Source organism: Natrix helvetica (genome assembly GCF_964273705.1).
Source record: "Natrix helvetica genome assembly, chromosome: 4".
NCBI classification, from domain to species: Eukaryota; Metazoa; Chordata; class Lepidosauria; order Squamata; family Natricidae; genus Natrix; species Natrix helvetica.
This window is the reverse complement of record NC_138550.1, coordinates 11937943-11964294: the sequence shown is the minus strand read 5'-3', so window position 1 is coordinate 11964294 and position 26352 is coordinate 11937943. Positions and strand designations below refer to the sequence as shown.

The 26352-nt window shown below is 47.6% G+C and overlaps 1 protein-coding gene across 4 annotated transcripts in view; it reads left to right on the top strand.

Annotated features, from left to right (window-relative positions):
- The window catches only part of SMCO4 (single-pass membrane protein with coiled-coil domains 4), a 73078-nt gene that overhangs the window by 24829 nt on the left and 21897 nt on the right, over positions 1 to 26352 (top strand). Inside the window, exon 1 of one of the 4 annotated variants that reach the window (XM_081950726.1) lies at positions 2624 to 2643. The exons of 2 other annotated variants lie outside the window; for them this stretch is intronic. The gene's annotated coding sequence lies outside the window, so the exon portion shown is untranslated. Of the gene's footprint in view, positions 1 to 2623; positions 2644 to 14287; positions 14308 to 26352 lie in introns of those variants that run through there. One more of the 4 variants, XM_081950727.1, reaches the window with a different exon arrangement.

Sequence of the window (26352 nt, the reverse complement as noted above, 5' to 3'; positions counted from 1 at the left end):
GTTATGCTTCAGTCAGTATGGTAATGGAAGATGAAGAACCAGAGATGAGTTTTAGGGGAAAACTGCAACTTTCTAAATAAATGACTTGCGGAAGGAAAAAATGATTCTGCATCTGAATGGTTGGGTGGCAATGAATTGAAGGAATATAGAATGAGTGATTGGGCCATTAGGAGCGACCTAGAGATAAATGAAAATGGTTAACGTTTGGTGAGCATTGGCTTAGGAAAAAAAGAGATTGTTTTGCATTTGCGTGTTCATGCATACCCATAGGCATGGTGAAGCAAAATAAAGCAGGACTGATTCGTTAGTTTATGATCAGAGTTTGGGAGAACTGATTGAAGAGGACACTTGATGAGAGCATATGAGAGCATATGCTTGAAAAAAACCCGAACCCAGTGAAAGAAACTAGAGTGAAAATACTGTGTTTCCCCCAAAATAAGACCCGGACTTATTTTTTCCTATAAAAGAGGCATTAGGTCTTTTCCACTGACTGACCTCATGGTGGCAGCACTGATTGCCCCACCCAGCAGGAGCCTGTCTGGCTTTCCTAAAGGCCTTTCTGAAAGCAAAATGGAGGCTGGCGGGGGGGGGGGGGGCTGTGCATGTCAACCCAGAGCTCGTTTCTTTCCTGAAGGCCTCTGATGATGAAATGGAGGCCAGCGGTGAGGTGTGCAAGCAGTGGCAAGCGGCTGCCGAAGAAGTGGGCCGGCAAGGTGAAGCAGGTGTCAGGGCGTGGGAGGCCTGGCTGCAACTGTCTAAAATAAGCACCTAGGACAGCTCCACCCCTCCCAATACCCACCCTAGCTTGATTTTTACGTGTGTGTCTCGCCCCACCTCGTGCAACCAGGTGCAACGGAGTCGGCAGGGTCTTAACTAGGGCTTATTTTGGAGGTAGGGCTTATATTGAGTCTAAAACAGAGCCTTGGGGTACTCCACTGCATACTTCCCTCCGTGTAGATGCAGTTCCATTGAGGACTACACGTCGAGCGCGGTTGGTCAGCCAGTTACAAATTCATCTGGTGGTGATGCTGTCTAACCCGCATTTTTCTATTTTATTTAGGAGTAGGTTATGGTCTACTTCAGAGATGGCGAACCTTTTTTGGCTCGCGTGCCATAAGTGGGGGGAGCGCAGGGGGTCGTGTGCGGGCGTGCCGCACCCATAATGCAATGCATGACCCCCCAATGCGCATGCACGCACTACAGGTGCGACCCCCCATTTTTACATGCTTTTTTCGCCCTCCTCAGGCTCCAGAGGCTTTATAGGAGCCTGGGGGGAGGGCGAAAACAGCCTCCCCCCCCCAGATGCCCTCCGGAGGCGTCAGGGAAGCCTCTGGACGGTCCCTGAAGCTTTCGGAGCGCTCAAAACGACCCTCCGAGTAAACCGGAAGTGACTTCCGGTTTGCCTGGAGGGTCATTTTGAGCGCTCCGGAGACTTCAGGGAAGTTCATGAAGCCTCCGGGGGGGCGGGGCGGGGAGAAGGCTCTTTTCGCCCTCCCCAGGCTCCTATATAGCTTCTGGAGCCTGGGGAGGGCGAAAAATGGCTTTAAAAAGGGTGAATTCAGCTGACCAGCGCGCGCATACGCAATGGCCAGCTGACAGGGCAGCGCCTCGCGTGCCCTGACTAATGGCTCCACGTGCCACCTGTGGCACGCGTGCCATAGGTTCGCCATCACTATCAAATGCCTTACTGAAGTCCAAGTAAATTATATTGACAGCATTCCTCTGGCCCACTAATTTGGTCACTAATTTTGTATTGACAAAGGCTGCAACATCGTGTGCTCACATGATCGCTATTTGCAACTTTTGCAATTGGCTTCCAACAAACAAAGCCCGTGAGAGAATTTGGATTTGCTTAACATCCGCACAATTCACAACAACTGCAATAACTCTAGCAAGAAAGGTTATAGAATCAGGTGTGACTCAGCTTAACAGCAGCCTTCCTTAGCAACTGAAATTCTGATCCCAGTTGTCCTGAGTTGAAGATTACTAGCATAGTTTCAATGAGTGCATTAAAGAGGAGATTAAAAGAGGCACAGAAAATGCAGATCCTTGTTGTAGAAGTAAACAAACAGATCTAAATAAGAAACCCCCCAGCAGTGTAAATGTGATTAATCATTTAGGGAATGATTTAGTATGCATCTAAAATGAGAGAAATGCTTGAAGAAGTATTTTAGAGCTTTGTGGGAGAGTTACGGTACTATCTCAGAGAATGAAATTAGGGGGAAAAATGACACAAATATGAATAGCCAAGAAAAATGAGGAGAAAGAAATCATAAATGCTTTAAGAATGTTGAAATAAGATAATACCCCAGGCATAAATAGTGTAAGCGGAGAAATTAAAATATAGATGTGGTTGTCTCATAAAGTGCTTATAGGTGCCTGGTAGAAGACCTGGTGATATCCAAATCAGGTGGCATGAGTCATATTTTTGTGCAAATCCTACAGATTAAGTACCTATATCATTATGTATCATGACACAGGTACATTATTATTCATGTCATTTGCTCAATGATGCATATATTGTCACTTTCCCTCCTCATACATGCCAGTGGGAGAAGGATTGTTTAACACAGTGTGTGTTGGTGTGTGAAGACTGCCTTGCTGCCTGACGATTAGAAGAAGGCCATTTATACGAGGGGACAGGTAGCAAGAAACAAGCGTAAAAACTACAGTGGGATTTGTTTAAGTGTGCTTGTGAAGATGTTGGCAAAATTTTGATCAAAAGGCTGTGAGAGACGTGAGTAAAATTTGAGAAGTGCGTGTAGCTTCATACTGAGCAGGGTGCGATTATTTTTCCCCTTCGTAGAAAATGTTATAAACCTGAGAAAGTTTACAGTTGGTTGTCTTTGACTTAAAACCGAATTGAGCTTGGAACGATAGTCGTAAATTGTGCCAGCGGTTAAAGCAGATTCCCATGCGATTGTGCCTGAGTTTACAACTGCTTTTTTGTGGTTTGTCTACGAAGATTCTCAGTCATCCAGATCACGGTTGCCCCAAAGATGCTTTTTCAAGAGGCAACTGGATTTTATGGTTTTTCTTTGAAGAGGTTTCGTTTCTCATCCAAGAAGCTTCTTCAGCTCCTTGGATTTTTGTGGCATTTGTTAAGTGAATACACTGCGGTTGCTAAGTGAATGTGGCAATCCTTAAACAAATCCATTGTCTGCAATGGACTTCCCCCCCACCCCCCCGAAAACCGGAAATAAATGTGGTTTTTAGCAAAAATATGTCATGAGCCGTGGTGGCGCAGTGGTGAGAGTGCAGTACTGCAGGCTATTTCTGCTGCCTGCCGGCTGCCTCCAATTTGGATGTTCAAATCTCACCAGGCTCAAGGTTGACTCAAGCCTTCCATCCATCCAAGGTGGGTAAAATGAGGACCCAGATTGTTGGGGGCAAGAGGCTGACTCTGTAAACTGCTTAGAGGGCTGTAAAGCACTGTGAAGCAGTATATGTCAGTGTTTCTCAACCTCGGCACCTTGAAGATCAGTGGACTTCAACTCCCAGAATCCTTCCAACAGCTAGCCTGGCAGGGGGATTCTGGGAGTTGAAGTTCACCCATCTTCAAGCTGCCAAGGTTGAGAAACACTGGTCTAACTGCTATTGCTATTAACTGAAGTCATGTGACTTCAGCTCTAGACTGCTTGCCATGTGCTCAAAATGCAATCACATGACTTTGGGGGCAGCCCTTGGAAGTTCGAATCTGGGTCTTAAGTAGGTCTGGGCAGGTCGGTTGGGACTTTGAGTGGTTGCTAAGCCAGGAATTGGCCGTATTGAAAGTTTGTTTATTTCAAGTATGTTAAAGAGAATGGAATTGCAGATATTTTTTGCATAGATCTGGGAGTAGAAGGTTGATTGGTGAATGCGCTAAGGGTGGCAAGGAATCAAAGCAAATGTGCTTAAGAATAAATAGAAAATATGGACTGAGAAATGTTCATGCATAAAATTGCTGGCAGAAAAGTAGTGCTTTCAATGTTGCCAGTTGTGAGGAATGGATGTTTGTCAAATGAAGTAAAAAATGGCTGCACACAGTTAGTCCTTGACTTAACAACAGTTCTTGTGACAGTTGCCGTTGAACAAATGCAGCGATTCACTTAACAACTGTGGCAAGAAAAGTCGTAAAATGGGGCAAAACTCACTTAACAAATTTCTCACTTAGAACTTAAATTTTGGGCTCAATTGCGGTTGCGTTGAGCACTGACTGTATAAGGGCGGACTTCTGCATACTGTATTTCTGGGAGTTGATCTTAAAATTGCCAAGTTTGGAAAACATTGATTTAGATCAGAGGTTCTCAACCTGTGGGTCAGGACCCCTTTGGGGGTCGAACGACCTTTTCACAGGGGTCTCCTAAGGCCATTGGAAAACACATATTTTCGATGGTCTTAGGAACTGAGACACCAATTTTATGGTTGGGGGTCACCACAACATGGGGAACTGTATTAAAGGGTCGCGGCATTGGGAAGGTTGAGAACCACTGAGTTAGATGGTTTCTGAAATCATAAGCCTGTGATTCTTTGAAGGGCTTGTTTCAAAAACCAATCAGCTTTCTGGGCCTTGTTTAACGACTGGTCATTTAACAACTGTTCAACTTTATGACGGACTTCAAAAAAGCTATTTATGACCTGTTCTCGAAGTTACAACTGCTGCACACACCTATATGTGATTGCATTTCACATGTTTGGCAACCATCTCGCCTTTGCAAAAATGTCCTTCTGTCATGTGACTGTCATTTGCAACATGTTTCCCACTAAAAATGGAAAACGCCCATTGGGTTCACTTAATGATTCTGTGATTTGCTTAATGACCATGTGGTTTGATTAACAATCATCATAAAATCATAACCCGGTGATAAAATCAAATCAGAAATCATGCGGCTTAATGACTTACGACCATAACTCTGGGCTCAGTTTTGGTCCTGTGAAGAGCTTCCTGTATTTCTATCTAGGAGATGTACTACTTGCCAGCATACATAGTCCTCAGCCTACGACCAAAATTTCTGTTGTTAAGTGAAACATTTGTTCAGTGAGTTTTGCCCCCTTTTACGACTTTCCTTGCCACGGTTCTTAAGTGAACCGCTGCAATTGTTAAATTAGTAACCTGGTCGTTAAATGAACCTTGGCTTGGCTAGTGAGAAGGTCACAAAAGAGGATTGCTTGATCTTGGGACATTGCAACCGTCATAAATATGAACCAGTTGGCAAGCATCTGTATTTTTATCACATCCCCATAGGGATTCAGCAGTGGTCAAAAGTGTGAAAAATGATCATGTCACTTTTTTCAGTGCTGGTGTAATTTTGAACAGTCACTAAATGAACTGTTGTAAGTCGAGGTCTTACAAAAAGAGATTGTGCAATTTCATCCAGCATGTCGTTTGGTTACAGGTTTTTGTGCAACGGTTTTTACAATTAAGAATAAAGTCACTAATTATCCATTAAACATAGTTAAATATTTCATTGAGCATTGTGTGTTCAAGTTACCATTAATATTCTTTCATTTGTGACAACCCTTGTTTCTTTACATCCATTGTGTTACATCCATTGTGTTCCCCCCCCCTCCTTGCTCTTGTTCTGTATGTGTTGTTTTGTCTTTTTTAAAGAAAAAAATAAAATTTATATACAAAAAAAAAAAAGAGAGATTGTGCAAACGATCTCATTTTAGGAGGTGCCTGCCTTCTATCACCGATCCACCTGGATCTAGCCACTGATGCTTGACTGTGAGATGGGAGGCATATGAATTTAATAAATAATTGGAATAAATCTTTGTCAAGGGACGGGAAAGCGTTCTTTATCACATCAGAGATCTTTCTGTCTGTTCTGCAAAAGGATCAGGGCAACGTCTGCATATCAAGCAGCTGCTTGGCGTCTCAATTAATGCCGACTCAAAAAAAAAAGGTCTTAAAATGGATGACAACTCTCTTGATTGCTGCTTCCTCTTTCCAATTTCTCAAATATCTCTTTTCTTCAATCTGTATTTCCCCCCCTCTTCCTTCACACTAACTTCTCTGGTAAGGCCACACTGTCAGGGTTCCAAGTAAAATGTCCATAGCAAACCGAACTCAGAGGCAGGTAGGTTCCTCGAAGAATAGTTTTATTGGGTATATCATATTGGAACAGGCTCTCTGACCATCTGTAGAAATGTCCTTGGTTCCCAGGAGAAAGTATTTTGTTTTGGCTACAAAACCCCAGCTATCTCAATTCCCCAACCCCGTCCATCCCTCAGCTCCAATGTGGCAACACAGAAGCCTTACATTGGCCTTGGCTAAATCAGCTGCAGGGTTGACACATACTTGGAATACTATGTCCAGTTTTGGTCACCACAATACAAAAAAGCTTTTGAGACCCTAGAAAAAGTACAGAGAAGAGCAACAAAGATGATTAGGGCAGTGGTGGGTTCCAGATCCTGTTGCAACTGGTATGCTGCAACAGGGCCGGGTATCCACTTCGGGTACGTGCGCTGCATACGCATGTGCACGCCACTGCCCTGCGATGCCCCAGCTGCTTGGCGAAGGTTGCACAGGTGCCGTACGCTGTGTGTGCATGCACAATTGGCCCGTTTCCCCCAAAAAGAGGTAAGGAACGCAGGGCGAGCGGGTGGTCCCAACGAAACACCATTCCGGTACGGTGGCCGCTGCTCCCAGCTGCCACCGGTATGCCCGTACCGGGCCGTACCGCCCAGAACCCACCACTGGATTAGGGATCTGGAAGTTAAAGCATGTGAGTAACAGTTGCTGGAACTGGGTATGTGTAGTCTAATGAAGAGAAGAACTGAGGTGACTTGATAACAGTCTTCTAGTATTTGAGAGGCTATTACAGGGAATGGGGGAGGGATCAACCTATTCTCCAAAGCACCTGAAGGCAGGACAAGAAGTAAGGGATAGAAACTTATCAAAAAAAGAACCAACTAAGAACTGAGGAGAAATTTCCTGACAGTGAGAACAATTAATCAGTGGAACAACTTGCCTCCAGAAGTTGTGAATGCCCCAACACTGGAGGTTTTTAAGAAGAATTTGGATAACTGTTTGTCTGAAATGATACAGAGTCTCCTGCTTAAGCAGAGGGTTGGACTAGAACAGTGAAGGCTAACCTTTTATGTCACCACGTGCTGACCTGCGTGCCGGAAATGGCACACAAAACCATCCCACCTGGAATGTGCGGCCTTGCGGGAGCGCCAAAACTTGGAACAGCAGGGTTCCGTTGCGGGTGCTGGCATCCAAACTTCTGGGTTTCCTGTGTGCACATGTGCAACATCCAGCTGTTCATTGGGCACGCGCACGTGCCAAAAACAGGAAGTTCGGGTGCCGGCACGTGCATACGCGACAGAATGCTGCTCTTCCGGGTTTCAGCGATCCCGCACGTGCGAAGGCCAGCTGGCCGGCGTGCATGCAGGCACAGGAATGTGGATGAGGAGCCAGTGAGGTTGCGCATCCTGTGCGGGATGGCCCCGGGTGCCGCTTCTGGCATGCGTTCCATAGGTTCGCCGACACAGGACTAGAAGACCTCCAAGTTCCCTTCCAACCTTGTTATTCTATTTACTCTTATTCTGTTATTCTTTCTCCGTCTCAAACTTGTGGAACTCTTTTGCCGAAGCCAACCCCAAAAGCTTTCTTGCTATTGTGCCCTCCCTCAAACATGCTAGCTTTCCAGTTTGGCTTTTCCACGGAGTCTTTCCCCCCCTCTTTATTTCCCACATCCCCCCCCCCCCCGCATTTTCCACTCCTCTTGTCCTCCTGTGGAATCGACTCCCACTCAAGCGGCCCTTCCTTTTATTGATTGCCAAGCCCTGATTTTTGAGCTAAATTCATTTGCATTCTTGACTCTCATTGTTTTTGACACAGGACTGGTGATTTGTGAATAAAAGCTTCATTTCTCCAGTCCTGCTCCCTTGTAGTCCCTCCTCAGAATTGTCTCTTTGAACAAAGAAAGCACTGATACCCAGCAGGGTTGTTTTATTTCACTTTTTAAAAGCATTTTCCGCTTCGCTTGCTTGAGCTTTTGTCACAAGGAAAGCAAGAGAGGGATTCTCGCTCCTGAGCCCCAAGTGACGGTTGAATCAATGTTTAACATACATACTTTTTCTATTTCCTATTCACATCTTTGGGTTTTTTGATGAGTGTTGTTTATAATTACCGGTACATTTTGCCCTATTCCACATGCTTAGGTAAAGGTAAAGGTAAAGGTAAAGATTCCCCTCGCACATATGTGCTAGTTGTTCCCAACTCTAGGGGGCGGTGCTCATCTCTGTTTCAAAGCCGAAGAGCCAGCGCTGTCTGAAGACGTCTCTGTGGTCATGTGGCCGGCATGACTAAAACACTGAAGGCACACGGAACGCTGTTACATTCCCGCCAAAAGTGGTTCCTATTTTTCTACTTGCATTTTTACGTGCTTTCAAACTGCTAGGTTGGCTGAAGCTGAGACAAAGTAACGGGAGTTCACTCCGTTACGCAGCGCTAGGGATTTGAACCGCCAAACTGCTGATCTTTCTGATCAACAAGCTCAGTATCTTAGTCACTGAGCCACCACGTCCCCACATGAATACAGATGGAAAGGAGGTGTTAACTTGGGCCAGTGGGGCAGAATTGGGATTTTGAAAACATGTTTTGAGTGTTGTCACCAGCAGCAAGTGATACTTTGCACTTTCATAAAATCACCTCTGCGTTGTGTATCGCCCGTCACAAAACACTCATATAGCAGAAGATTAATTACTCCTTGTAGTAATGTTCTCTTCCATGGTCTTGTACATTTCTCTCCCGGGCAGTTTGGCCCACTTCTAACTAGGTTGCACCATCTACTGTTTTTATTTTTCTGAAATGCCCATGGGCTTTAGGTATTTGCTATTGGCTTTTTAGCAATCCGGCTTCCTTTTTAAGTTTTATTTATAATTAAAGAGATCTTTAAAATATTGAGATGGGTATATCCTGAAGAGGACCAAGGAAGATATCCAGGGACTCTTTTTATTTTCCAGCTTTGGTATGATGGGGTGTTTTTATTTTAGCTTAAAAAAGGACAATGTAATAATAAAAGTGTATAAGTTGCCCTGAGGAGGCCAACTCTGTGGGATCGTACTGGACGGTGGGAGGCTACTGGTGGCAGTAGGTGGTCTCGCAGGTACCCTGGGCCTAAGCCATGGAGCGCTTTAAAGGTCATAATTAATACCTTGAATCGCAAGGTATAGATTTCTATCCATTCATTCTGACATTTCTTCTAAATCAGGTGTGTCAAACTCAAGGCCTGCGGGGTGCTTAGATTTGCCCCATGGAGCTGCCCTGGAAACAGTGATGGACCAGCCTACAGAAATTACTTTTTAAAAATGAGGCAAAGAATATAAGTAGTCCTAAATTTATGACCTTTTTTGCAGTTTGTTGTTAAACAAAGACTAGCTTTAAGGTTAAGCACTGATGCAACATGTTTCAGATAAACTGGCCTCCTTATGTTACCTCCTTTTTTTCTTTTTCCCTTTGGTAAAATTAACGGTGCAAAACCAAAAATGTTGTGAAGACGGAGAGTTGCGTTATAGTAGTCCAGTGGGGAAGAACTGTTAGGCAACCTAACTTTCCAATTTTGCATCCCACTCGCTGTTCAAAAGATATTGCTCCAATGTGCCCGTCAATCTCATTAACAGGCACCCAAAAGGTAGGATGTTTGCAATCTGCAAAATGCACCAGCCTGTTGATTTATTATATGCCATCGAGTTGGTGTCAACTTTTAGCAGCCACATAGATTTTTTTCCCAGCAGAATCTGTCGGGGTGGGTGGATGTAGATGCTTTAAAATTGCTTTAATAAGGTTAATGCTGTGGATTTCTGCCTTGATCAACCTATGCGGTGAAATAACCTGAGAAGTAGAATTGCAAAAGAGCTTTTATTCCTTATCTCTCAAATGATGGTTTAATGCCAGGATGGAAGTGACAGGTTCTTATCAATAGAAATGGATTTGCATCTACTGCTCACGTTAGTCTTCAACTTATGACCATAGTTTGATTTAGATTTAAAGTAGAATGAGCTGGAAGGGGCCTTGGAGACCTTCTAGTCCAGCCCCCTGCTGAAGCAGGAGAACCTATACTATTTCAGATAAGGGACTGTCTAGTCTCTTCTTTAAAACATCCAGTGATAAGAGCGTCCACAATTTCTGTAGGCAAGCTGTTCCTCTGATTAATTGTTCTCACTGTTAGGAAGTGTCTCCTTAATTCCAAGTTGTTTCTCTCTTTGATCAGTTTCCAACCACTGTTTCTTGTCCTGCTCTCTGGTGCTTCAGAGAATAATTTGACCCCATCTTCTTTGTGGCAGACCCTCAAATACCGGAATACTGCTATTATATCACCCCTAATTCTCCTTCTTTAGATTAGCCAAACCCAAATCCTGCAGCCGTTCTTCATATGTTTTTGTCTCCAGGCCTTTGATCATCTTAGTTGCTCTTCTCTGAACTTTTTCCAAAGTCTCAATAACTCTTTTGTAGTATGGTGACCAAAATGGGTTGCAGTATTCCAGGTGTGGTCTTACTCCCACGTTTTCCTGAAAATAAGACAGGGTCTTATTTTCTTTTCACCCCCGAAACAAGTGCTTGGCCTTATTTTCAGGGAGGCCTTATTATTTTTGAGGTGCAGGAGGCAGCGAGCGTGGTCACCTCATGGCTGCTGCTGTGTTGCAGTATTTTCGGGGAGGGCTTATTTTATTTCCAAAGGAGGGCTTATTTTAGCGCATGCGCTCAAAAGCCCAATTGGGCTTATTATCTGGGGAGATCTTATTTTCAGGGAAACATTGTAGGGTTTTATAAAGTGCTACTACGTGATCTTGATTCTATGTCTCTGTTTATACAACCCAGGATTAGGTTTTTTTGACTGCTGCTGTACATGTGAAGTGTTAATAGATCACGTGAAGTGTTAATTCCACTTTATAATGCCTTGGTAAGGCCACACTTGGAATACTGCATTCAGTTTTGGTCGCCACGATGTAGAAAAGATGTGGAGACTCTAGAAAGAGTGCAGAGAAGAGCAACAAAGAGGATTAGGGGACTGAAGACTAAAACATATGAAGAACGGTTGCGGGAACTGGGTATGTCTAGTTTAATGAAAAGAAGGACTAGGGGAGACATGATAGCAATGTTCCAATATCTCAGGGGTTGCCACTAAGAAGAGGGAGTCAAGCTATTCTCCAAGGCACCTGAGGGTAGAACAAGAAGCAATGGGTGGAAACTAATCAAGGAGAGAAGCAACTTAGAACTGAGGAAAAATTTCCTGACAGAACAATTAATCAGTGGAACAGAAGTTGCCTCCAGAAGTTGTGAATGCCCCAACACTGGAAGTCTTTAAGAAGATGTTGGATAGCCATTTGTCTGAAACGGTATAGGTTTTCCTGCCTAGGCAGGGGGTTGGACTAGAAGACCTCCAAAGTCCCTTCCAACTCTGCTATTGTATTGTATTACTATATTCAAGTTATCATCTACTAGGAGTCCAAGGTCTCTCTCACAGTTACTGTTTTTTTGAGCCAGGTCTTGCCTAATCTGTGCTTTTACCTTTGGTTTTTCTTGCCTAAATGTAAAACTTTGTTTTCTCCACATTAAAATTCATTTTGTTGGATAGGGCCCATTGTTCAAGTCTGTCAAGTTTAGCAGTTTGTTTATTTATTTACACAGGTAGCCCTTAACTTGCCACCACAATTAAGCTCAACATTTCTGTTGCTGAATGAGATACTTGTTAAGTGAGTTTTGCCCCATTTTTTATGACCAGTTGTTAAGTGAATCACTACCCTTGTTAAGGTGGTAACATGGTTCTTAAGTGAATCTGGCTTCCCCATTGACTTTGCTTGTCAGAAGGTCCCAAGAAGTGATGACATGTCCCTGGGTCGTTGCAACCATCATAAAGATGAGTCAGTTGACAAGTGTCTGAGTTGAAGTGACCATTGAAAGTTGCAACAGTACTGAAAAAAGTGACTTATCACCATTTTTCACAGTTACAACCATAGCAACGTCCCCATGGTTATGTGATCAAAATTCAGATGCTTGGCGACTGTTTCATACTTATGACCATTGCTGTGTCCCAGGGTCACGTGGTCACCGCTTGCCATCATTTGACAAGGAAAGTCAATGGGGAAGCCAGATTCACTTCACAAAGACATTACTAACTTTATCAACTGCAGTGATTCACTCAACAACTGTGGCAGGAAGGGTCATAAAATGAGGTGAAACTCACTTAACAAATGTCTCACTTAACAATAGAAATTTTGGGCTGAATTGTGGTTGTAGGTCAAGGACTATCTTAACCCCCCCTTTTTTGGGGGGGGGGCTGTATCTATAAAATGATGAAAGTGGCTTTTAGATTTCTGGGAGCAAATCGGCAGAAACCCAGAATTTTAAATTACAGTGGTACCTCAGTACTCATTGTTAATTGATTCCGGAAGTCACGATGAGTACCAAATACAAGGAATGCCAAACAGATTTTTCCAATAATATAGAGAGTCACAAGGCAGCCAACACCAACAAGGTCTACCGTGTTTCCTCAAAAATGAGACCGGGTCTTATATTCATTTTTTCTCCAAAAGACGTGTTAGAGCTTATTTTGGGGGAAATATAGTACTAAATGTGTACGTCTGGCTGACGATCTTAACTGGGTCTTATTTTTTGGGGTAGGGCTTATATTACGAGTATCCTGAAAATCATGCTAGGGCTTATTTTCCAGTTAGGTCTTATTTTCGGGAAACCGTGGGTAGTTTGTATGTTGAGTACCAAACGAACAATGAGTACCGGGAAAAATTTGTTCATGTCAGAATGTGTTGAGTACCAATTTTGAAGAGTTTCAAAGCAGTTGAGAACCGAAGTGCTACTGTAAATTCTTTCTTCGAAAGCTCTGATTGTTTGCATGCTTTGGGGTTATCCTTATCCTACTTCTCTATTCCTTTTTATTTTAAAAATGTTTTCTTTTGCACATATATCCTCTTTCTGCTCTGGCAAGCAGTTTATAATTCACCCATAAAATATTTCTAAAAAGTGAGGAAAATTATAACCAAAGCAATGCTGTTTAATGTGAGTGTGGATGCATTCGTATGCACAGATGCACATCAGAGCCTTTGGCGAGATGGGCAGCACGTGGCCTGCCAGATGTTGCTAAATGACATTCAGCACATCCCTTCCCATTGGATATGCTGGTGGATTTTCCAGGAGTTCAAATCGAGCAACTTCTGGAAAGCCTCAGGGATCAGGGTTATGCCAGATCTAAATGGGAGCTAAGATCTGAGCCCGTGAATTATTTTGATGATCAAATGAGTCAGTGGTGGGATTCAAATAATTTAACAACAAGTTTGGCCTGGGTCAGGTTGGCTTTCATAGGAGGTGTGCCCCATCCCCATCCTTCAGCTCCACCGCACATGCGGGACAAATTTCCCGCAATGGCTAATCTGACCCTGCATGAACCGGTTGTTAAATCCACCACCACCCTGCTATCAAAGTGGATCCTGGACACTGCGCTGCAATGGAGATACAGGAAACAGAGTAGCCGGCACGAGGGGAGAAGGAGGAGCAGGGAGAAGAAAGAGGGAAAGCAGCCTTCTCCTTCCCTCGTGCCTGCTGCTCCGTTGTCTGTTTCTCCATTGCAGCGCGGCATCCAGGATCCACTTTGATAACGGGGTGGTGATAATTTAACAACCGGTTCGATTGAACCGATGCGAACCGGCTGAATCTCACTACTGAAATGGGTGCAATTGCAGCCTTGCTGATCCACCCGTCTTAAAATTGTCTCTCAGTGCAGCAAGGTTTGGAGCTGAAGATGACTCATCTATACATATACCCCTGTCCTCCCTCCTTCCCCCCCACACTCCTTAATGGTCAAGGCTCTGCAGGATGATCTGTCTTGGATCTACTTGCAAACCGGATAGGAAGGATTCTAATAATCAAGTCCTGTGACAAATGATAAAAGGAGCCGGGCACGTTTAGCTTGCAGAAGAGAAGATTAAAAGCAAACATGTCAGCTGCCTCCAGATATATTGAAATGCTGTCACATCGAGCTAACTTATTTTGTGTTCTGCTGGAAGGCCAGGCTGTGGAGGAGAGGGCAAAGAAGTGGGTGGAAAGAGAAAAATAAAGGTTGTGGTTAAGCAGGAGGAGAAGTAGGATTAGAGGTTGTGGGGTCCTTCTTACTGGAAACATCTCCACTGAACAATCATTTGTCAATTAGGCTGTAGTTACACGCTGAACTTCAGATCGCACACGGAAGGAGAAGCTGGCTAGATGAACCCCTTTCTGTGATCATGAAACTGGCTCAGTTGTGGTGACTTGCTACAGCGTTGGTTCCCATGGTAAAAAAACTTCAAGTTTGCAGTAAGTGGGAGGTAGATTTCACTAGAAGTGTTGGAGCTGAGATAGTTCTGAAATCCACACTGCCCTTCAGCTTGTTTACAGAGATTATCAGATACATACTTCATAACGTAGCCTTCTACCACGGATTGAACCTTGCATGGAGGCCCCAAACTTTTCAAAGTAATCAGAATTATCTTAACGCTGTAAGCCACCCCGAGTTATTTTAAAATGAGGGGGTGTCAAATAAATGTAATAATAAATCCAAATAAATTATTGGCCCTCAGCACTTGAAGTAGAACTATTACCTTAGATGAGGTAGGAAGAACAATTGCAGGAATTGGGTATGTCTAGTTTAATGAAAAGAAGGATTAGGGGCAGTGGTGAAATTCAATTTTTTTTACTACCAGTTCTGTGGGCGTGGCTTGGTGGGTGTGGCAGGGGAAGGATACTGCAAAATCCCCATTTCTTCCCCATTCCCAGGGGAAGGATATTGCAAAATCTCCATTCCCACCCCACTCCAGGGGAAGGTTATTTCCTCCCCACTCCTGGAGGAAGGTTCTGTGGGCGTGGCTTGGTGGGTGTGGCAGGGGAAGGATACTGCAAAATCCCCATTTCCTCCCCACTCCTGGGGAAAGGATATTGCAAAATCTCCATTCCCATCCCACTCTGAGGCCAGCCAGAGGTGGTATTTGCTAGTTTTCCTGTACACTGCTTGGAGAGTCCAAGCAATGGGTTAATTCAGTCTGCTTGCCCTTAGGACTGAGGAACTATTTTTCCTTTAGCCACACCTCCTCCTGGTGTGATCAATCCCCCAGAATTCTTCCTCAGTCAGCCCGTTTGGACGTAATTAGCTAGAGCTCTGAACTGAATTAATCCTTTTTTGGCTTGGACTCTCTATTTGCGTTTTATTTCTCTTTCCTAACATTTCCCCAACTTCGTGAGACGTTTTCTCCTCATCGCTGCGTTTTTTCTCCAGCAGAATTTACATTTGAAGGCCAGGAGGTAAGCTGGAAGGTGGTGGGGGGTGCCCCTCAGCCGATCCTTATGGGACGGCTTCGGAGGCCTGCCGCTTGTCATTTAAAACGGCGTGGCTGCAGCGGCGAGGTTCCTACGTTCCCAGGCCCCTCGTTTGTTATTTTAGACGAAGTTTTTTCGTTCCCCGGCCTGCTAGAGGACCTCTGCCGCAGGGAGGAGTGAGCGATCGTCGCCATTTGAGGCGCGTTCGCTCCTCGCTCTCCCTTAGCCCCACGCTGTTGCGGCGGCCATTTTAGGCGCAAAAAAAAGCGCGCCCAGACATGGCCGCCATTTCGCATCAGCCTCGTTATCAGGAGACCGCTGGAGGTGGCAGGGCCTAGCAAGGGTTTCTCAGGCTGGGATCGCCACCTCCATCCTTTTGCCTATTTTTGCGAGCGGTGCTGGTTCCTGGGCCATACCAACGGTCATTATACCGGCTCAGGGAGGAGGCCTAAGTAAGCGCAGGCCAAAGCATTTTTCTAGTCATTCTCCTCCCTGCTTCTCCTGCGGAGCCTTGCGCCTCGGTGCAGGCCCCAATCCTACCCCTGGGCCTCTGACTGGTATTAAGCATGGGATATTTTCATACGTATTGACTCAATTACTGTGCATATAGCAATTTTGACAAATCTTTTTGTTTTGTTCCCCTTGCAGCAACCAGTCTCTCTCTCTAACTTCTGCCTTGTCATAGCCTTGCTCCATCTTGTGTGGTCATTGACTATGGACCTGCCTAGTCCCCCCGATTCCCAAGATACTAGGCCGAGCCTCTCTCAGGCCCCTAGCAAGGGTTCCTCCTCATCGGGGAGTGGGGGTGCGGGCAAGAGTGGTGGGGGTAGTTCTGGGAAACAGCGTTCCAGAACCCCTTCCGTGGCTGAGGCCAAGGATGCTGAAAGGCGCCAGCGGGCCCTTGACAAGCAGTTTAGAAGGCCAGACGCCAGGCAGACAGGGAGCAGTCCCACTCAGGAATCCCTCCCTCCCGGGAGGATCTCCAAATGGTCCTTGCCGAGGAGGTGGAGTCCCAGGACCTATCCCCAAATAGGTCATTTGCAGAGCCGGCTTCCCTGGCACCCTCTTGGGCCTGTGAGCAGGCCCCTCCCCCTGGGGATGCTAGCATAGATGATATGCAGGGTGAGGCTTCACCCCCCCTAGAGGAGGGTTTGGATCCTGATTCTGACTCAGAGGAGTTATCTCCCCGCATGCAGGAACTGATGGCCCGTGCCATTGCCAAGGGCATCACGGAGGCCATGAAATTTAAGAATCCCACTTCAGTGGCCCCAAGGGGTCCCAAACCCGATCAGGCAGCTCCCCCTCCAAGCAAGCGTGCTCGCCATCCTTCCCTGGAATCCTCGGTGGTCAGCGAGGCCTCTGCCATTGAGGACCCTGACCCGGAGGTGCTAGGTCTCTCGGACGACGAGGACCTTCCCCCTGAAGCGCCCGCCTTTGCGGGTCTGTTCAAGCCCAGCCTTTTCAAATCTGTCCTCCACAAGGTCAAGGCTGCCACCAGGGTGGGGATCAAGCCCAAACCGGCCGCGCCGGCGGTGGATGCCACTCCGGCTAATCCCAATGCGGTCATGTTTGATGTCCCAGCACCCCAACAGGAGCTGGTTCCGGTCCCGGGGCTGTTTCTCGACCTAATCCAGCGCCAGTGGGCTCAACCAGCCACGCAGTCCTCTCCCAGTGGGGTAGATAGGAAGCTTTATACTATGGAGCCAGTGCTGGAGGACCTTCTGGCCCTTCCCACTGTCGACCCGCCCATCGCTGCACTCACTTCTAACTCCTCCCTACCGGCCGACCTTCTGGAAGGCCTTAAGGCGGAGGACAAGAAGGCGGAAAAGGCGTGCCACAAGACCCACCTGGCGGCTGCCTGGGCCATTAGGGCCTCTTCATCCGCCTCCTTTTTCAATAGGGCTTCTGTGATCTGGCTACACGAGCTCCTAACCAAGCTCCCGGCGGGAGACGTCCGCCTCCACCAGGACGTGTCTAAAATAATCGCGGCTTCCCAATATGCCGCTGACGCTTCCCTTAACGCCACTAAATTCGCCTCCAGGGCACTCGGCTCTAATATCACTTCTCGCCGGTTGATCTGGCTCCGCCATTGGCAAGCGGACCAGAAAAACAAGTGGAAACTGGCTTCCGCCCCCTTCAAGGGGTCCAAATTATTTGGCGAGTCCCTGGATCCTCTCCTCATCGAGTCCAAGGACAAGAGTAAGATCCTCCCTTCTCTAAACAAGAAGCAGGAACGTAAGACCGCTCCCTATTCCAGGAGGCAGTCCTTTCGTGCCTCCGAGCCTTCCACCTCTGCCTCTTCTTTCTCTCCCTCCAATAGGTCCTTCGGTCAGCAGGGCAACAGGTCCCAGGACAGGGCGCCCTTTCGGGACAGAGGCAGGCAGCAGTTTGGCTTCCGCAAGTATAACCGCGGTGGGGCCTCCAACAGGCCGTTCCGTAAGTCAAAGTGACTGCCCGAGCTCGGCCCCCATCGGGGGTCGGCTCCAGCTGTTTGCCTCCCATTGGGCCCAGACAACCGAGGATGCTTGGGTTCTGCAGATAGTCAGGGAAGGCCTCTCCCTGGAGTTCCTGTCCCTCCCCCCCCGGACCTTCATCCGGTGCCCCGTCCCATCCTGCCCTCAAAAGAGGGAGCGTATGGACCAGGAAGTCAGACATCTCCTAGACATCAGGGCCGTGGAACCCGTTCCCCAGGGCGAAGAGGGGAGGGGGTTTTACTCCATCCTCTTCCTGGTGCCAAAGAACTCGGGGGGGTGGAGAGCCATCTTGGACCTCAAAAACCTCAACAGGCACATCGCCTACCGGAGGTTCAAGATGCAGTCACTGCAGACCATCCTGGCGGGGATTCGACAGGGAGATCTCCTCACATCTATAGATCTCAAAGAGGCATACCTCCACATTCCCATCCGTCCACAGCACAGGAAGTTCCTGCGCTTTTATTATGCAGGTCGCCTCTTCCAGTACAAAGCTCTCCCATTCGGCCTCTCGTCCGCTCCTCGGACATTTACCAAAGTTCTGGCGGTAGTGGCGGCCCAGCTAAGACGCAGGCCCATAAGGCTCCAGTGCTACCTGGACGACATCCTTATCCAGTCGTCATCCAGGCAGCAGGCCCTGCGGGATCTCCAAACCACTATGAGATCCCTCAGAAATCACGGCTTCACTCTAAACATAGAGAAGAGCCATCTCACTCCAACAAACAGTCTTGTACACCTGGGGGTGGTGATAGATACCAACTTGTGCAGGGTTTTCCTCTCCCAAGACAGATTGGACGGTCTAAGGTCCATGACCCACAAGGTGATGAGCTTGAGGCAGGCTCCAGTGGTCCTTCTGTCGCAGCTGCTGGGAAAAATGATCTCCTGCATTTCCATCGTGCCGTGGGCCCGCCTGCATTCCAGGGCGCTTCAGTGGCTGCTGCTGCCGCACCAGAGGGCATCCAGGAGCAACTCTCCCAGGCCGATTTGAGTTCCGCCGGAAGTGAAGAGGTCTCTCCGCTGGTGGGTGTCTCCGGCCATCCTCAAGGGCCACCTATTCAAGGAGCCCGAGAGGTTAATCATCACCACAGACGCCAGCCTCTCCGGCTGGGGAGCCCACATGGGTTCCCTGGTTGTCCAGGGCAAGTGGTCCCAAGTGGAAACTAGTTACAGCATCAACCTACTGGAACTGAGAGCTGCTCGCCTGGCCCTGCGCCATTTCAGCCGGTCCATCCATCGTCAACATGTGCTTCTGATGACGGACAATGTGGCCACCAAGGCCCACATCAACCGCCAGGGTGGCACCAGATCCAGAGCACTGATGAGAGAGGCGGAGTCCCTGGGCCGCTGGGCGGAGCGCCATCTGGAATCTCTCCGCTCCGACCACATCTCCGGAGTGGACAACACACAGGCAGACTGGTTGAGCAGGACAATCATAGATCCTGCGGAGTGGAGACTGGACCCTCGCCTGTTCCACCAGATGTCCAACAGATTCGGAAATCCGAACGTAGACCTGTTCGCGTCCAGGGACAACAAGCAGCTCAACCGCTTCTACTCCCGGTTCTTCACCCCGGGGCGGAGGGGACAGATGCACTGCGTTGCAAGTGGCCCCGCGAGCTACTGTATGCCTTCCCTCCCCTGCCTCTCCTTCCTCAATTCATCTCCAAAGTCATCGCAGAGGGAGCGGAAGTTCTCCTCGTGGCCCCACACTGGCCCCGCAGGTCGTGGTTTGCCGACCTTGTCCACCTGTCGTTGTCTCCTCCATGGCGCATCCCTCCGGACCAGATCTCCCTCAGCCAGGGGGCCGTGGTTCATCCAGAGCCCCAGTGGCTCCAGTTGGCCGTCTGGCACTTGAGGGGGACCAACTGAAAGGCGAAGGCCTGTCAGAGGAGGTAGTGAACACCATTCAGGCGGCGAGACGCCCTTCAACCACCAGAATTTATGATGCATCTTGGGCCGCCTTCGCAAAGTGGTGTGAGGAGCTGCTCATCGAGCTGACGACCGCGCCTGTTTCCAGAGTCCTTGACTTTCTTCAAGCGGGACTCAACAAGGGCCTGGCCCCGAACACCCTTCGACGCCAAGTGGCGGCCTTATCCACCGTCTGGTCGGGCGACCACCTTTTGCCTCTCAGCAAAATCCCGAAGGTGCGCCTCTTTCTCAAGGGCGCCTCTAACCTTCGCCCTCCCACCGTTCATCGCTACCCCACTTGGCAGCTGTCCATGGTCCTACGGGCCCTCTCCGGCCCTCCATTCGAACCTCTACGCACTACTTCTCTTCGATTCCTGACGCTGAAGACGGCCTTCTTGATTGCCATCACGTCTGCCCGCCGGATTTCGGAGCTGGCGGCTCTGTCTGTTCGCCAGGACCTGTGTGTCATCCACCCTGACAAGGTCATTTTGAGGCTGGACCCGACCTTTACCCCCAAAGTAAACTCATGGTTCCATAGAGCGCAAGACATTGTATTGCCAAATTTCTGTCCTCATCCGTCGCATCCCAGAGAGCGTTCCTGGCACAATCTTGATGTCAGGAGGGCCCTGAAGGTTTACATCGCTCGTACTGCGGAGTTCAGGAAGTCAGAGGCTCTCTTCCTCTCCTTCCAGCCTGGTTCCCTAGGGAAGAAGGTCTCTTCCTCCACGATTGGCAGGTGGCTTCGTGCCTGCATTGCGACAGCCTATGAAAGCCAATCCAAAGCCGTTCCGCGCGGCATCACCGCACACTCCACATGAAGTGCTGCTACCTCGGCGGCCTGGGCCACCCAGGCCTCAATCCTGGACATCTGCAGGGCCGCTACGTGGTCCTCTCCTTCTCCCTTTGTGCGACACTATAAATTGGACATTTTCGCCTCAGCTGAGGCGTCCTTCGGCAGGCGTGTGCTCCAGGCGGTTGTGTCAGAGACCGAATCCCGGGAGCCTTCTTCTGCCCACCCAGATGGACAATAACTTGGGTATGTCCCATTGCTTGGACTCTCCAAGCGGTGTACAGGAAAATGACCATTGGCTTACCTGAAGGGTCCTTTTCTGTGCACCGCGGGAGAGTCCAACCCACCCTGGCTCTCAAGGCCGGGATTCGGGTTCTTCGTGTCAACAGTACATCATCTTGGACGCTTCGCTCCGTCCGCACGAACTGACTCCTTCTAAGAATTCTGGGGGATTGATCACACCAGGAGGAGGTGTGGCTAAAGGAAAAATAGTTCCTCAGTCCTAAGGGCAAGCAGACTGAATTAACCCATTGCTTGGACTCTCCCGCGGTGCACAGAAAAGGACCCTTCAGGTAAGCCAATGGTCATTCTCTGAACTACTCAAAATTTCCGCTACCGGTTTTTCCAGAACCTGTCTGAATCTGCTGAATTTCACCCCTGATTAGGGGTGACCTGATAGCAGGGTTCCAATATCTCAGGGGGTCAAAGAAGAGGGGAGTCAACCTGTTCTCCAAAGCACCTGAAGGCAGGACAAGAAGCAATGGATGGAAATTAATCAAGGAGAGAAGCAACTAGAACTAAGGAGAAATTTCCTGAAAGTTAGAACATTTAATCGGTGGAATGACTTGCCTCCAGAAGTTGTGGGTGCTTCAACACTGGAGACTTTTAAGAAGAGACTCGACAGCCGTTTATCTGTTAAACAGATCTAGGTTTGCTCACAAAGTAGAATTCTACTGCACTGACCTCAGCTAGGATTACCTACATCATTGTACAAAGTGAGACAACTCTCTTGGACAGCAGATCGTGAGGAGAGCATAGAATACAAGCAACATGACCTCCCTTTCATCTCCTAAACTGCCCTGACGCATTTAGATGCATGAAGTCCATCCTAGCTAGGAATTCCAGAATGTATGTCTTGAGGGGACCTGGATTGAGGGAGAGTGAGATCAATCTTTCTGTAGGAATAGAGAAAACATTTGCTCACAGCTACCTACAAAAATAGACCAGGGTTCCAAACTTCATACACGTCTTCCAGATGTATATGAATTCAGCTTCCCAAATGGGGGTGGGAGCTACATTGTCCTTAGGTGTTTAGTGATAACATACTAGATCGGTGTTGGCGAACCTTTTTGGCACTGTTTGCCGAAACGGGGGTGTGCGTGCCAGTGTTGGGTTCCAGATCCCATTACAACTGGTATGGTGCAACGGGACCGGGCGTCCACCACATGCACGCACGCAGCACACGCATGCGAACTTACCTCCCGCGACACTCCAGCTGCTCGTCGGAGTGTCGCACAGGCGTCATACGCTCCGTGCGCGTAAGCCCCGATCGGCTCAAATACAGGTAAGGAGGGCGACGGGTGGGCCCTCCGGAGCTCCGTACCAGAACGGTATCTGGTGCTCCCAGCAGGAACCGCACCAGGGCGTACTGGTTGTATCCCAGCACTGGTGGTGCACACAGTGGGAGTACTAGAAACTGGAAGAACAGCTTCCTGGTGTGCATGTGCAGGAGTGCCAGAAACCGGAAGAGCAGTTCACCGGCACACATGATGGGAAGCTGAGCTTCCGGTTTCCAGCTTGCACATCTGTGCCAGTCACCTGGTCTTCCGGTTTCTGGTGCACATGCATGTGCAAAGACCAGTTGGCCAGCACATATGTGTGTGCTGGAAACCAGAAGCTCAGCTTCCGTGCCGGGGAGCTGCTCTTTTTGCTTCTGTCACTCCTGCGCACGCAAAACCAGCTGGCCGCCACGCACACACGTGCGTGCCGGAACCCAGAAGAGCAACAGGCGACGGCTGGCGTGCCCGGAGAGATGGCTCTGCGTGCCACTTCCGACCCGCGTGCCATAGGTTCACCATCACGGTACTAAATTGTGTCTTTTAGATTGTCTGTTTCAGTGTTTCTCAACCTTGGCAACTTTAAGACGGCTGGACTTCAATTCTGGGAATTCTGAGAATTCTGGGAGTTGAAGTCCACCCACCTTCAAGTTGTCAAGGTAGAGAAACATTGGTCTATCTCAGGGATGGCAAACCTTTTCAGCACTGAATGACCAAACCGGGGCGGGTATGCAGATGCGCGCCCCCGAGCACCGGAAACCCAAAGACTGGTGGCACATGCCAGTTTTGGGGGCAGTTTTCAGGCTGTTTTCCGGGCAGTTTTCGGGAGCTACGGAGCCCACAAAGAGCAGCTGGCGATGGCGCACGTACCCACAGAGCGGGCTCTATGTGCCACCTCTAGCACATGTGCCATAGGTTTGCCATCACGGGCCTATCTCATATAGACCAACTGCCTCTCCAGTTCCTTGGAGGAATTCCCCCAGCAATCCTAAATTGCATTCTTTGAACTTGAATTCCCCGACTGTTCTAAAAATGTTGTTTTTGTTTTGTGAATTGCTTGACGAACCTTCTACACACACACACACACACACACACCACGGATGCACAAGCCGAAAAGACACATTAATTTGAAACATGCTCCTCTCTTCCAGTGTTTACTGCCTGCCAGGCGAAGCAACCATTGAGCTTAGAGTAAGCTTGTCTGCTTTTGACCCAGAAGAATTCTCTTGGTTAATATTTATATGAAGCGCTTTAATGATGCCACAGCAAAATTGGCTTCCTATCAAAGGGAGGGCAGGATCTTTTCCCTGTTGAATCCATGGTGTTTCGGGGAGCGAGGCTGTTGCAAAAGAGGCCTTTGGGTTCTGAGGCACACCTCAGAAATAAAAGCCCAGCCTTCTCTCTAATCCGATGTTTCGTTTGCAAAATTTCACCCTGCCGAGGGTAAAAATAATAGTAATAAAACATATGCATTCATATTAACCAAGCGCTCACTAGTTTTTGAAATAATGCCAGCTCTCTCAGGACCGTATTGCTGCTTTGAACAGATTGAGTAATAATCTACAGGTGTCAGTCGTGATTTATGGATGGCTTGGGAGAGCAAATGTTTGCCATTTCAAGTTGTTCAGCGATGTATCTGCAATATTGTTTTTCCCAAACTGGAAATAAAAGTGGTGAGTATAGCCGAGTTTGATACTTTTAGGACGGAGTTCAAGCATGCAAAACCATTTCTTGGCCCACAGTGGTAGAATTAATTTAGAAATAAGTTTAATTACATGGAGCGGGCCATTCCAGTGAGTAAAAATACGCACAAGGTAGCAGAGACTAGAAACTGACAATTTGGTCCTGAGTGACATATATTCTCTTCAATTGGATCTACATAATCTAGTTTGTACATCAAGTTAACTTAATTACGGCTCAATTATGTCTTAGCGTGTTGGCTGAATTCAACTTTTGAGATGTATAAATCATGGGAGGCCCCAGTTCATTGCGATTTGTTTAGTAAAAGGTAAAGATAAAAGTTCCCCTCGCACATATGTGCTAGTCGTTCCCAACTCTAGGGGGCGGTGCTCATCTCTGTTTCTAAGCCAAGGAGCCAGCGCTGTCTCCATAGCATGACTAAACACCGAAGGCGCATGGAACACTGTTACCTTCCCACCAAAGGTGGTCCCTATTTTTCTACTTACATTTTTACATGCTTTCGAACAGCTAGGTTGGCAGAAGCTGGGACAAGTAACGGGAGCTCACTCCGTTACGCGGCGCTAGGGATTCGAACCGCCGAACTGCCGACTGTTCTGATCGACAAGCTCAGCGTCTTAGCCACTGAGCCACCGTGTCACTTACTATGTTACTTATTTAGTAAGCTGTGGTTAAATAATGGCTTAGCACCACATGGGAATCCAGCCCATGAAATGTCATAGTGGAAAATACGGCAGTATTTCAGTAGTATCATTCCTGTGTGTCTCTCTGGTGTAAGAATTCTTTTGGTGATATTTACAAAATAAAAGCCAGAGATGAAAAAGGGGGAGTGGAAAGGAAGATGAGAAGGTCGCAAAAGGTGATCATGTGACCCTGGGACACTGCAGCTGTCATAAACATGAGCCAGTCGCCAAGCGTCCAAATGTTGGTCATGTGACCACGGGGATGTTACAATGGGTAGGTGTGAAAACGGTCACAAATCGCTTTTTTCAGTGCCCTTGTATCTTTGAATCATCGCTACACAAATGGTTGTAAATCAAGGACTACCTGTAAATAAAATACATTAACCTTTATGTCATAAAAATAGTTCTGTATGTAAATTGAAATAAATCTATAAGACAATTGGAAAGGATGCCAGTTGTCTTATGATGCTAGAGAGGAACATCAGAATATGAAGGGATCCTGGAGATCTTGTACTCCAACCCAGTGGTGAAATTCAATTTCTTTTAGTACCGGTTCTGTGGGCGTGGTAGGGGCAGGATACTGCAAAATCTCCATTCTCACCCAACTTTGGGGCCAGCCAGAGTTGGCATTTGCCAGTTCTCCGAACTACTCAAATTTACTAGTTCTCCAAAACCTGTCAGAACCTGCTGGATTTCACCCCTGGTCCAAGCAGGAAACACTATTTCAGACAAATTGTTATCCAATCTTTTCTTAAAAACTTCCAGTGTTTGAGCACCCACAATTTCTGGAGGCAAGTTGTTCCACTTATTAATAGTTGTAACTGTCAGGAAATTTCTCCTAGGTTGCTTCTCTCCTTAATTAGTTCCCATCCATTGCTTCTTGTCTTGCCTTCTGGCGCTTTGGAAAATAGGTTGGCTCCCTCTTCTTTGTGGCAGCCCCTCAAATACTGGCATACTGCTATCATGTCACTCCTAGTCGTTCTTCTCAATATAGTCCAAAGATGATTACAAGATCCACTTAAAGTTAGCCACCAACCACGACCGTGGCAGCTTTCTTCAAATGATGTAACTGTGGAATGTAGTCCTGGTGCTTTGGAGAACAGGTTGACCTTCTTCATCTTTGTGGAAGCCCATCAGATATTGGAAGACTGCTATCACATTACCCCTAGTCCTTCTCTTCATTAAACTTGTTGTTAATCACAAAGTCGTGTCTGACCCATCGCAACCCCATGGACAACGTTCCTCCAGGCCTTCCTGTCCTCTACCATCCCCCGGAGTCCATTTAAACTCACACCAACTGCTTCAGTGACTCCATCCAGCCACCTCATTCTCTGTCATCTCCTTCTTCTTTTGCCCTCAGTATTTCCCAGAATTAGATTCTTATCCAGTAAGTCCTTCCTTCTCCTTAGGTGGCCAAAGTATTTGAGTTTCGTCTACATAATCCAGCCTTCTAAAGAGCAGTCAAGGTTGATCTCCTCTAGGACTGACCGGCTTGATCGCCTTGCAGTCCAAGGGACTTGCAGGATACTTCTCCAACACCAGAGTTCAAAGGCCTCAATTTTTTGGCGCTCAGCCTTTCTTATGGTCCAACTTTCACAGTCATGCATTGCAACTGGGAAAACCATAGCCTTGACTATACGCACTTTTGTTGGCAGGGTGATGTCTCTGCTTTTTAGTATGCTGTCTCGATTTGCCATACCTCCCCAGGAGCAAGCGTCCTTTAATTTCTTGGCTGCAGTCCCCATCTGCGGTGATCTCAGAGCCCAGGAAAATAGAATTAATTTAATTTAGAATTAATCACTAAACTAGACATACCCAGTTCCAGCAACCATTCTTCATATGGTTCAACCTGCAGTCCCCAGTCCCCTTTGGATTGTTGCTAGAGTGCAAGGTGTCAAAAGATGGTGAGTCTGGCACACTCTCACACACCTTCAGGGGTGGGCTGCTACGGGGTTTG